We start from the raw sequence: 12983 nt of genomic DNA on the forward strand, positions 1-12983 counted from the left end.
AAAAGTTCCATTAGTTATTATGGACACGCCAGTAACAGTGTTTGATAAATGTTATATGGATGTAATTGGTCCCTTAGACATAACCACGGAAGGGAACAGATATATTTTGACGATTCTGGACGATTTAAGCAAGTTTACAGTATCAGTTGCAAAAGAGAGATAAGATCCTGACACATAGCCGAAAAGTTCATAGAAGAAGTTATTTTGATGTTTGGTATTCCTTCAGAATTATTGACAGATCAAGGATAAAATTTTCTAAGTCAAGTGTTCAAGCTAATATGCAAATTATTAAGGATAAAGAAGATACAAACGACCGCATTTCATCCGCACAGAAATGGGGCAGTGTAGGGAACGCAAAGGACTCTAGTACAGTATTTAAGGCACTTCATCTAGGAAGATCATACTGATTGGGACAAGTGGATATCGTATAGCTGTTTTGTATTTAATATGACACCACATTCTTTACAGACGAATGGAAAAACTAGTAGAAGCCAACCTCGGGGAAGATCAGTTTGGATTCCGTAGAAACACTGGAACACGTGAGGCAATACTGACCTTACGACTTATCTTAGAAGAAAGATTAAGAAAAGGCAAACCTACGTTTCTAGCATTTGTAGACTTAGAGAAAGCTTTTGACAATGTTGACTGGAATACTCTCTTTCAAATTCTAAAGGTGTCAGGGGTAAAATACAGGGAGCGAAAGGCTATTTACAATTTGTACAGAAACCAGATGGCAGTTATAAGAGTCGAGGGACATGAAAGGGAAGCAGTGGTTGGGAAGGGAGTAAGACAGGGTTGTAGCCTCTCCCCGATGTTGTTCAATCTGTATATTGAGCAAGCAGTAAAGGAAACAAAAGAAAAATTCGGAGTAGGTATTAAAATTCATGGAGAAGAAATAAAAACTTTTAGGTTCGCCGATGACATTGTAATTCTGTCAGAGACAGCAAAGGACTTGGAAGAGCAGTTGAATGGAATGGACAGTGTCTTGAAAGGAGGATATAAGATGAACATCAACAAAAGCAAAACAAGGATAATGGAATGTAGTCTAATTAAGTCGGGTGATGCTGAGGGAATTAGATTAGGAATTGAGGCACTTAAAGTAGTAAAGGAGTTTTGCTATTTGGGGAGCAAAATAACTGATGATGGTCGAAGTAGAGAGGATATAAAATGTAGGCTGGCAATGGCAAGGAAAGCGTTTCTGAAGAAGAGAAATTTGTTAACATCGAGTATAGATTTAAGTGTCAGGAAGTCATTTCTGAAAGTATTCGTATGGAGTGTAGCCATGTATGGAAGTGAAACATGGACGATAAATAGTTTGGACCAGAAGAGAATAGAAGCTTTCGAAATGTGGTGCTACAGAAGAATGCTGACGATTAGATGGGTAGATCACATAACTAATGAGGAAGTATTGAATAGGATTGGGGAGAAGAGAAGTTTGTGGCACAACTTGACCAGAAGAAGGGATCGGTTGGTAGGACATGTTCTGAGGCATCAACGGATCACCAATTTAGTATTGGAGGGCAGCGTGGAGGGTAAAAATCGTAGAGGGAGACCAAGAGATGAATACACTAAGCAGATTCAGAAGGATGTAGGTTGCAGTAGGTACTGGGAGATGAAAAAGCTTGCACAGGATAAAGTAGCATGGAGAGCTGCATCAAACCAGTCTCAGGACTGAAGACCACAACAACAACAACATGACACCACATGGCAGTACAGGGTATTCCCCGTTGGAATTAATGTTCAGAAGAACAGTGAACCCACCCGGAATATTGCAAAAGGAAACAGACACAATACGCTATGATTACGACGACTATGTATACAAATTCAAAGCTAGGCTGCAAGAAACGCATCGGGTGGCGAGAGAAAAAATAACAGGCCAAAGAAATAAGAAACGTGCATTATGACAAAACAGAGCATCAGAGAGCTTTTTAAATAGGCGACAGAGTACTACTGCATGACGAAACAATACGACTTGGGAGATAAAGAAAGTTAGATTCTCAGTTCGGAGGCCCATATGGTGTAGTGAATGTGGAACTGCCCAATGTAATCATAAAAACAAAAAGGTGACAGGAATTGAAAGTGCATGCAAATAGATTAAAATCACATTACTAAAGAAACTAGAAGGGCAGCATCAGGATTTCTATTACAGACCCATCAGCATGGCATCAACCCTAAAGACGTGGGTTCTAATTATCATCAATGGATGGTTGATTTACAGTTGCCACAGGCAAAGGAATACGGATGGACATGTGAAGATTAATCAGATAGGAGCTTCACCACGAATATATTACCAGCACAAAGGCGAAGATGATATTACGAGTACAACATAAAAGTTGGTAGCATATGTAAATTTGAAAATGTTAGATGACAAATTTCACACTGTAGAAAGAGTAGGATTAAAAACGATACAGCAGTGCAAAGAGAGACTGGGACAATTAAACATTAGCCAAGTCGAGTGTAATATAATGACTAATGGGTTTATACACCATATAGACCAATTGAAAGAAACCAAGTCGTACATAAATCAATTAACCAGACCAGTGAGCAGGAAAAATAGAGGAATTCTAAAATTTGTAGGGGAAATAAGCAAAATATATTTTGGAACCTTAGACGAGGGAGATGCTACATATTATAAAGAAGTGTACACATCGATAATATGGAATCGATATCTGAACAATTGTTAAAATTATCTAAAGAACAAGTAGCAGTATTCAGAGCCACATTGTCAGGCTTGAATAATACACTAGATACAATCGCAGCCAATGAGCAGTTGTTCAAAAACGAAATGAATAAGTTAGAAAATTTTATAAAATATTCTCTGAGGACCACAAATTATGTCCTCAGGAAAATGGCTGCATTCATGACACTCAATGAACAACTCTCACAATTACAAATGGTAAGTACTGAAATAAGTAGGAAGGACTAGTAATTGCAATAATTTATGCGCAAAAGGGTATTCTTGCACCTCATATTGTTAATCCAGTACATATTGTTAGTTATCTGAGAGATATCCTAAATTACTTAAGAGAATTCAAATTCCCGGTCCCCTTAATGGAAGAGTATGGATATATATTATTGAAAATTATGGATCCCAATGCATTTGTAACTAATGAAATATTGGGATATGTTATTAGTTTACCACTTATTGAAAACAAAGATTTTCATCTGTACAAAACGTTACCTGTACCATTTAAAATCAACTTCAGGTGCACGCCAATATGCGGATATACAACCACGAAAGGAATTCTTACTAGTAGATAGCTCTAAGAAACAATATGCAAAGTTATCACGGGATGAACTAAATTGTAAATATGTAGATGTACAAAGAAAACTATGTAAGCAAACGTTTGGATTGATTTCCATGCACAATCAAGAAGATCGTGAGGTAAAATTGTTAGTCATATACCAACTAATTGTGCCAAGAAGCTGAGTTCACTAGAAAGTAGTTTATGGACTAGTTTAAGTACTAATAAATGGTTATATGTAATCGTTAAGGAGGAAAACATGGCACTTCTGTGTAGCCCATATCGGGCAAAAGGTATTAAATTAACGTGAATAGGTATATTAACGTTTAAGAAAAACTGTAAAGGTTGTGGATCACATGTCTATATTCAAACAGACAAAGTAATAAAGACAAAGTATACTAAAAGGAACGTAACACCCAGTGTGAATATGAATCTAGATTGTTGTATGGATATGGAAACAAAACTTCATAAGTCAAAAATACAATTTGACTTGCCACTAAAACACATCACTTCTAATTTAGACGATTTAAGAGTAGCGGGCAAGAAATTGGAAGATACTGATAAATTCATAGATAAAGAACAACTGGAACTAGAACGAGAAAAGAAAGTACACAATTATTCCATTGTTACTTACATAAGCATATGTTTAATTATAGGTGTTATAACATTTGTATGCTGTGCAAAATGTAAATGTGGCAAGTATTAATTCAAAAAAAAATTTTGAGGATCCAAAAGATGAAAATTGCTGTCGATCTCTTTATATCAAGACGACAGTCGTTCAAACTCCTGAAGTAAATAGAATTCCTTTAAGATCAGCCGAAAGAGATGAAGATGTGGGGATATATGAAAGAAACCTCAGACAAACAGATGACCGAGTAATAATTACCAGTAGATGATAAGATGCTTTCTTTCAGGTATAAAATAAGAACTATGTAAAAGGGAAATGTGAAACCCTTATGTTAAACTAAATGTAACGATAATAATGTAACGGTAATAATGTAACGATGTAATAATATAACGATTTCAAGTGTATAAATGTAAGACGTTTGTAAATATATGACAAATTATCTTGTAAATGGATGAATGGGTAAATGTATTAAAGGCACTCCGAATAGTGCACATTAATATAATTCTGGAAGGAGCTGTCCAGTCCCAAGAAAAAATATAATAAGCAATACTTGTCAGATTAAACGGAAGGAGACTGCGCCAAGAGGCACAAGCCCTTGACGCTAAAGGAAGTTTTCCAGTAAATGTAAGTGGTAACATCGAGTGGAAACCTATAAGAGAAATCGAACATTAAAGTCTTTTCGTGTCGAAGGAGCCAGCTGATGGAAATATCCCGAACGGCTAATATAGAAGGTCAGCCTCGTCTTAGAACGGTATACAATCAAGAGATTCTAAGAGAGGATTCAGAGGGAGAGCAGTAGTAGCCGCTTTGAGGAGCCAACGTGTAGCTACGCCAGGCAGCAGCAGCAGCAGCAGAGGAATGCATCTACATCTACATCTACATCCCTACTCCGCAAGCCACCTGACGGTGTGTGGCGGAGGGTACCATGAGTACCTCTATCGGTTCTCCCTTCTATTCCAGTCTCGTATTGTTTGCCGAAAGGAGGATTGTCGGTGTGCCTCTGTGTAGGCTCTAATCTCTCTGACTTTATCCTCATGGTCTCTTCGCGATATATACGTAGGAGGGAGCAATATACTGCTTGACTCTTCGGAGAAGGTATGTTCTCGAAACTTCACCAAAGGCCCGTACCGAGCTACTCAGCGTCTCTCCTGCAGAGTCTTCCACTGGAGTTTGTCTATCATCTCCGCAACGCTCTCGCGATTACCAAATGATCCCGTAACGAAGTGCGCCGCTCTCCGTTTGATCTTCTCTATCTCTTCTATCAACCCTATCTGTTACGGATCCCACACTGCTGAGCAGTATTCAAGCAGTGGGCGAACAAGTGTACTGTAACCTACATCCTTTGTTTTCGGATTGCAGTTCCTTAGGATTCTTCCACTGAATCTCAGTCTGGCATCTGCTTTACCGACGATCAACTTTATATGATCATTCCATTTTAAATCACTCCTAATGCGTACTCCCAAATAATTTATGGAATTAACTGCTTCCATTTGCTGACCTACTATTTTGTAGCTAAATGGTAAGGGATCTATCTTTCTGTGTATTCGCAGCACATTACACTTGTCTACATTGAGATTCAATTGCCATTCCCTGCACCATGCGTCAATTCACTGCAGATCCTCCTGCATTTCAGTACAATTTTCCAATGTTACAACCTCTCGATACACCACAGCCTCATCTGCAAAAAGCCTCAGTGAACTCCCGATGTCATCCACCAGGTCATTTATGTATACTGTGAATAGCAACGGTCCTATGACACTCCCCTGCGGCACACCTGAAATCACTCTTACTTCGGAAGACTTCTCTCCATTGAGAATGACATTCTGCGTTCTGTTATCTAGGAACTATACAATCCAATCACACAATTGGTCTGATAGTCCATATTCTCTTACTTTGTTCATTAAACGACTGTGGGGAACTGTATCGAACGCCTTGCGGAAGTCAAGAAACACGGCATCTACCTGTGAACCTGTGTCTATGGCCCTCTGAGTCTCGAGGACGAATAGCGCGAGCTGGGTTTCACACACCCGTCTTTTTCGAAACCCATGCTGATTCCTACAGAGTAGATTTCTCGTCTCCAGAAAAGTCATTATACTCAAACATAATACGTGCTCAAAAATTCTACAACTGATCGACATTAGAGATATAGGTCTATAGTCCTGCACTTCTGTTCGACGTCCCTTCTTGAAAACGGGGATGATCTGTGCCCATTTCCAATCCTTTGGAGCGCTACGCTCTTCTAGAGACCTACGGTACACCGCTGCAAGAAATGGGGGCAAGTTCCTTCGCGTACTCTGTGTAAAATCGAACTGGTATCCCATCAGGTCCAGCGGCCTTTCCTCTTTGGAGCGATGTTAATTGTTTCTCTATGCCACTGTCGTCTATTTCGATATCTACCATTTTGTCATCTGTGCGACAATCTAGAGAAGGAACTACAGTGCAGTCTTCCTCTGTGAAACAGCTTTGGAAAAAGACATTTAGTATCTCGGCCTTTAGCCTGTCATCCTCTGTTTCAGTACCATTTTGGCCACAGAGTGTCTGGACATTTTGTTTTGATCCACCTACCGCTTTGACATAAGACCAAAATTTCTTAGTATTTTCTGCCAAGTCAGTACATAGACCTTTACTTTCGAATTCATTGAACGCCTCTCGCATAGCCCTCCTCCCACTACATTTCGCTTCGCTTAATTTTTGTTTGACTGCAAGGCTTTGGCTATGTTTATGTTTGCTGTGAAGTTCCCTTTGCTTCCGCAGCAGCCCTCTAACTCGGTTGTTGTACCACGGTAGCGCTTTTCCATCTCTTACGATCTTGCTTGACACATACTCATCTAACGCATATTATACGATGGTTTTGAACTTTGTCCACTGATCCTCAACACTATCTGTACTTGAGACAAAACTTTTGTGTTCAGCCGTCAGGTACTCTGTAATCTGCTTATTGTCACTTTTGCTAAACAGAAAAATCTCCCTACCTTTTTTAGTATTTCTATTTACGGCTGAAATTATCGATGCCGTAACCGCTTTATGATCGCTGATTCTCTGTTCTTCGTTAACTATTTCAAATAGTTCGGGTCTGTCTGTCACCAGAAGGTCTAATATGTTATCGCCACGAGTCGGTTCTCTGTTTAGCTGCTCAAGGTAGTTTTCAGATAAACCACTTAAAAAAATTTCACTGGATTCTTTGTCCCTGCCACCCGTTATGAACGTTTGAGTCTCCCAGTCTATATCCGGCAAATTAAAATCTCCTCCCAGAACTATAACATGGGGGGGGGGGGGGGGGGGGGAAATCTACTGGAAATATTTTCCAAATTATCCTTCAGGTGGTCAACCACAACAGCTTCTGAGCCACGGGGCCTATAGAGACATCCAATTACCATGTCTGAGCCTGCTTTAACCGTGACCTTCACCCAAATCATTTCACATTTCGGATCTCCGTCAATTTCCTTCGATACTATTGCACTTCTTATCGCTATAAACACGCCTCCCCCTTCACTGTTCAGCCTGTCTCTGCGGTATACATTCCAATCAGAGTTTAGGATTTCATTACTGTTTACGTCTGGTTTCAGCCAACTTTCTGTCCCTAGTACTATATGGGCGTTGTGACCGTGTATTAATGAGAGCAGTTCTGGGACCTTTCTATAGACGCTCCTGCAGTTTACTATTAGCACATTAATATTGTTATTCCCTGTAGCATTTTGCCTACTCCTACCTTGCCACGTCTCAGGAGGCGTCTTGTCGGGCCTAGGGAGGGAATTCTCTAACCTAAAAAACCCCCATGTGCACTCCACACGTACTTCGCTACCCTTGTAGCCGCTTCCGGCGTGTAGTGCACGCCTGACCTATTCAGGGGGACCCTACACATCTCCACCCGATAGCGGAGGTCGAGAAATTTGCACCCCAGATCTCCGCAGAATCGTCTGAGCCTCTGGTTTAAGCCTTCTACTCGGCTCCAAACCAGAGGACCGCGATCGGTTCTGCGAACGATACTACAAATAGTTAGCTCAGATTCCACCCCGCGAGCGAGGCTTTCCACCTTCACCAATTCCGCCAACCGCTTGTACGAACTGAGGATGACCTCTGATCCCAGACGGCAGGAGTCATTGGTGCCGACATGAGCAACAATATGCAGTCGGGTGCACCCAGTGCTCTCTATCGCCGCCGGTAGGGCCTCCTCCACATCTCGGATGAGACCACCCGGCAAGCAGACATAGTGAACACTGGCCTTCTTCCCCGACCTTTCCACTATTTCCCTAAGGGGCTCCATCACCCGCCTAACGTTGGAGCTCCCAATAATTAATAAACCCCTCCCCCCGTGTGCCTGCTCGGACCTTGCTGAAGGAGCAGTCACATGTCCACTCTCAGGCAGACCGGGCGATGCCACACGGCCAGCCTCCACATTTACCCTCCGCCTCGTGCGCAGCGAACGCCGCTGAGCCCGCCACTCGCCTTGGAGAGATGGTGGCCCAACCGCGCCCGGTACCCGCGAAGGTGTCTCGACAGCAGGGACAGTGGGTGAAGTATGTAACACCTGGGTTGTACCATGCGACGCACCAGGCTCTCCACTGCCGCTACACTCCGAGGCAGCAGCCTGAAGACGGCTGACCGCGGCCATCAACACGTTCAGCTGTTCGCGAACAGTGGCCAGCTCCTACCGCGTCCGTACACAGCAGTCACACGTCCTATCCATCCTAAGGAATCAATTTACTGAAGAGAGTTAATCAACTTTTAACTAGACTGCTAATTCACTAATGGCGGCTGATTATTGACTAAACTGTGATTGCTAGCCGCTTCTTGTAGAAAACAATGAAAATAGCACTATCTGTCTCTGGACTGTATTGAAAACAAACACTAGCACTACTGGCACTATGGTTGACTAACGGGACTCTCTCTGACTGCATTCAAAACAAGCACGAAATCTATGGAACACTATTAATAGCGCTCGACAATTAAAGCTTCCTAAAAGCAAAAACACGAGGAAGAAGAAGTGACAAGTAAGGCAAATACAGTTAATACTTAAATTAAGGTAGCTCACTGTACAGCAGACGTGAAGCAGACGGCGGTTAGGAAGACACTGACACTACTGGCACTATGGCTGACTGAAGGGACTCTCTCTGACTGTGTTCAAAACAGACACGAAATCTATGGAACACTATTAATAGCACTCGACAATTAAAGCTTCCTAAAAGCAAAAACACACGGAAGAAGAAGTGACAAGTAAGAAATATAGTTAATACTTAAATTAAGGTAGCTCGCTGCACAGCAGACGTGAAGCAGTCGGCGGTTAGGAAGACACTGACACTACTGGCACTATGGCTGACTAAAGGGACTCTCTCTGACTGTATTCAAAACAAACACGAAATCTATGGAACACTATTAATAGCACTCGACGATTAAAGATTCCTAAAAGCAAAAACACACGGAAGAAGAAGTGACAAGTAAGAAATATAGTTAATACTTAAATTAAGGTAGCTCGCTGCACAGCAGACGTGAAGCAGTCGGCGGTTAGGAAGACACTGACACTACTGGCACTATGGCTGACTAAAGGGACTCTCTCTGACTGTATTCAAAACAAACACGAAATCTATGGAACACTATTAATAGCACTCGACAATTAAATCTTCCTAAAAGCAAAAACACACGGAAGTAGAAGTGACAAGTAAGACAAATATAGTTGATACTTAAATTAGGGTAGCTCGCTGCACAGCAGACGTGAAGCAGACGGCGGTTAGGATGACACTGCAGAAGTAATATTCTCAGCGAGAGGGCGGTGATCAGATCTGGTGACACGCACATCAACTTCAAGATAAGTAATCATTATCTATTCTGGGGAATAGCTTTGAACATAGACGATCTGTCTTTGTCTCAAGGAATAGATAGTATTTGTAGCTTCGTAATTAACAAGAATAATTTACGGACTGGTAACTGTCTCTTGTAAGCTTAGGTGAGTGGCCTGTTAATAAGAATAAATAGCGTCTGACATTTATTAAAGAAGGGGTTAGTAACTGACACCGCTTTTATAAGTTATCAATGAGATAATAAATGAATTACTCAAATAAATACTGAACTCTTCAGCATACCCATCCCGCCATTAATCCTAAAAGATTACCACTCCAACCAATAACCACCCAGTTCCACCTCGGAGAGCTTCCTCCCTCTCATCTCATACACCAAAAGTGGCCACCCCAATAACCCTCAGACTGTCGTTACCGTTCCTATCGCTTTACAAAACTGTTCAAAATGGCTCTGAGCACTATGGGACTTGACATCTTAGGTCATCAGTCCCCTAGAACTTAGAACTACTTAAACCTAACTAACCTAAGGACATCACACAACACCCAGCCATCACGAGGCAGAGAATGTCCCTGACCCCGCCGGGAATCGAACCCGGGAACCCGGGCGTGGGAAGCGAGAACGCTACCGCACGACCACGAGATGCGGGCTACAAAACTGTGCTGGGACGCGACACAACAACTAGAAATTTTGTCTCAGTCATCCTGTAATATCCTACAGTCACTCATCTTCGACACCTTATCAAACACCACAGCATCATCAGCAAACAACCACAGATTGCTGCCCACACTGTCCGCCGAATCATTTATGTATATATAGAGTAACAGCAGTCCTATCACACATTCATGGGGCACTCTTGGTGATACTCACGTCTCTGATGAATTCCTCAATTTTAACTGACTGTGAAGTGCGTTATCAGTAAAGAAAAAATGAACTCAAACTTCGTGAATGATGCGGCTTTTTAGCAACCTTTTTAGTGTCTATGACCTTATACCTATTGCACCACATGTCGTACAAAAGTATATTTGTGCATGTACATTAAGCGGCGTATGCGGATACTGTCTGCGAATTACTTTGCTAAGCGAATTAAAAGCACAGAAGTAATGAACTTAAATGTGATGAAGAATGAACCAGGTTTCACACATCTCAGTGCTTATGACGTCATACCTCCAGAACTATGTGTTGTACCATGATACAATTTTGAAGGTGGATTAAGTGACATATGTGGTTATCATAAGAGAAATATATTGCGAGAAGAGTTAGTAGCACAAAAGTAAACCATTTAAACGTCATGCGTGATGCAGCAGTTACTCACCGTCTTATTGTCTATGACATATGTCCTGAATTATGGTAGATAGTTGGTACTTAGCCCCATAGTGATTGTTGCCTGACACCAAGACATATGTGTAACAAGTTTGGTTGATATCGGTCCAGTAATTTAGGAGGAGACATGGAACATATACATATACATATATATATATATATATATATATCCATTTCTATCATTTGTATGGATATTTATAGTCTCCACCATGTTTGCAGGTGTCAGTAGGCTACAAACACATCGTAAGTGCCTGAACGTAAGTGTCAGTTCAGCATAGTAATGATGCCACATCCAGGATCATTGATGTAATGGTGCTGAAAACCAGGGATGAAACTAGATACTGTTTCAGAGAAAAATTAATGTAATATGGGCAGCAATACTGGCTTCGTAGGCAACCAATGCATGCAATTGAAAGGACTCTGTTGCACGTGGATGCAACAGGATGGTCTAAATTTCACTTCAACCTCCATAAAAGAGAAAATAAAGTCAATCGAAGTCGGAGGTTTAATATCTCTGTTTACCGAGGAAATATTTCTTGCTACAGGTTTCACGAATTTCATTTCTGTGAATATAGAATAAAATTACATACCTTAAACAGTATATATATTATGGCAAATATTGTAGGGACCAATGTTTTTCACCGTATATAAACGCTCGTTAATTCTTTTGCGATGTAATACCGGTATTTCATGCTTATTTTCCTCCGGACGACTTATACTGAAATGTATTAATTTCAAGGCTCATGTAACGTAACAAATCCTCTTTTCATGGATATTTGCACAAAGTCAAGCTGTGTCAACATGCCGAGAGATGTCGCTTTTAGATGTGAGGTACCGTAAAGGAGCTCTGTTTAGAATGACAGCAGCTGAAAAGCTGAGACCCTTGCCCTAAGGAGTCGGCGCGTATTCTTCTCTCAATATTTGTTCGGTGAAATGACCGACTTCCTCCACATCAAAACATCTCTCTGCTGAGTAAACTTTATTTCATTCTCCGTTGTTGCTGGTGCTGTCTCGTGTACTCGTATTCCGTGAACAAGTGTCATGGGATGAACAGTTATAAACGGAAAAAAATGAACGAAAGATTACAGCTTCAACGATAAGATTTTATAACCGCCTGTGTTATAAACAAGAACAACAAAACTTAAATGCAACTTCTAGAAGTTTTCGGCAGAATACTGTATCCCCCACGTTAAGCAAACTGTTAATTACGACCAATATAAAGTAGCACAAAGTTAGAATAAAATACGAACTAACAAATGTTAGTTCTTAAGTAGAAAGGATTTCGAGTCCTCGTGAATAAAAATACACAGATTAACAGTTCCACAATTTTTATCTACTTTCTGTTACAGGTGTAGCTTTGCTGTTACTCTCGTTTCTGGGGTTATTTTCATTAGTATAGGGAAGTTGTGAAAGTGTGTCCACCCTCAATCTTTATGACTTCTTGAATACTGTTGGGAACATTTTCAAAGAGCTGTGTGAAGAAAGGCAGCTCTTTCTTTGCCAAGAGCCGAAGGATCGATGTTGAGAGATGGAGCCTGGAGCAAAGTCGGCTTTCTAATTCACCCCAGTTATATTTCGCTGATTTCAGGCCTGGACTCTAAGACACTCAGTCCAATGAAGGATCGTTATTGCCTTTGAACAATACGTGCTGATTCATGACAGCAGGCATTGTCATGTTGATTTATCCAGTCATCGTATCCGAACTGTTCCTCCACTGTATGCAGTACACAATGTATTCATATCGTTTCAAATATAACGTTTTCTTAAGAGCAATAAGAGGATGACATCAGAACCACGAAGAACACCCCGATACCTCAACACCACCTCTTTCATACCTTACAAAAAGCAGCTACAATCGTTTAGTAGTGCAAAGGCTTCAGGACCAGATGAGATATCTATAAGATTCTATAAAGATTATGCGAAAGAGCTTGCTTCCCTTCTAGCAGTAATTTATCGTAGATCGCTTAAGCAACGAAAGGTACCTAACGACCGGGAAA

Source organism: Schistocerca serialis, chromosome 8, assembly GCF_023864345.2.
Source record: "Schistocerca serialis cubense isolate TAMUIC-IGC-003099 chromosome 8, iqSchSeri2.2, whole genome shotgun sequence".
NCBI lineage: Eukaryota > Metazoa > Arthropoda > Insecta > Orthoptera > Acrididae > Schistocerca > Schistocerca serialis.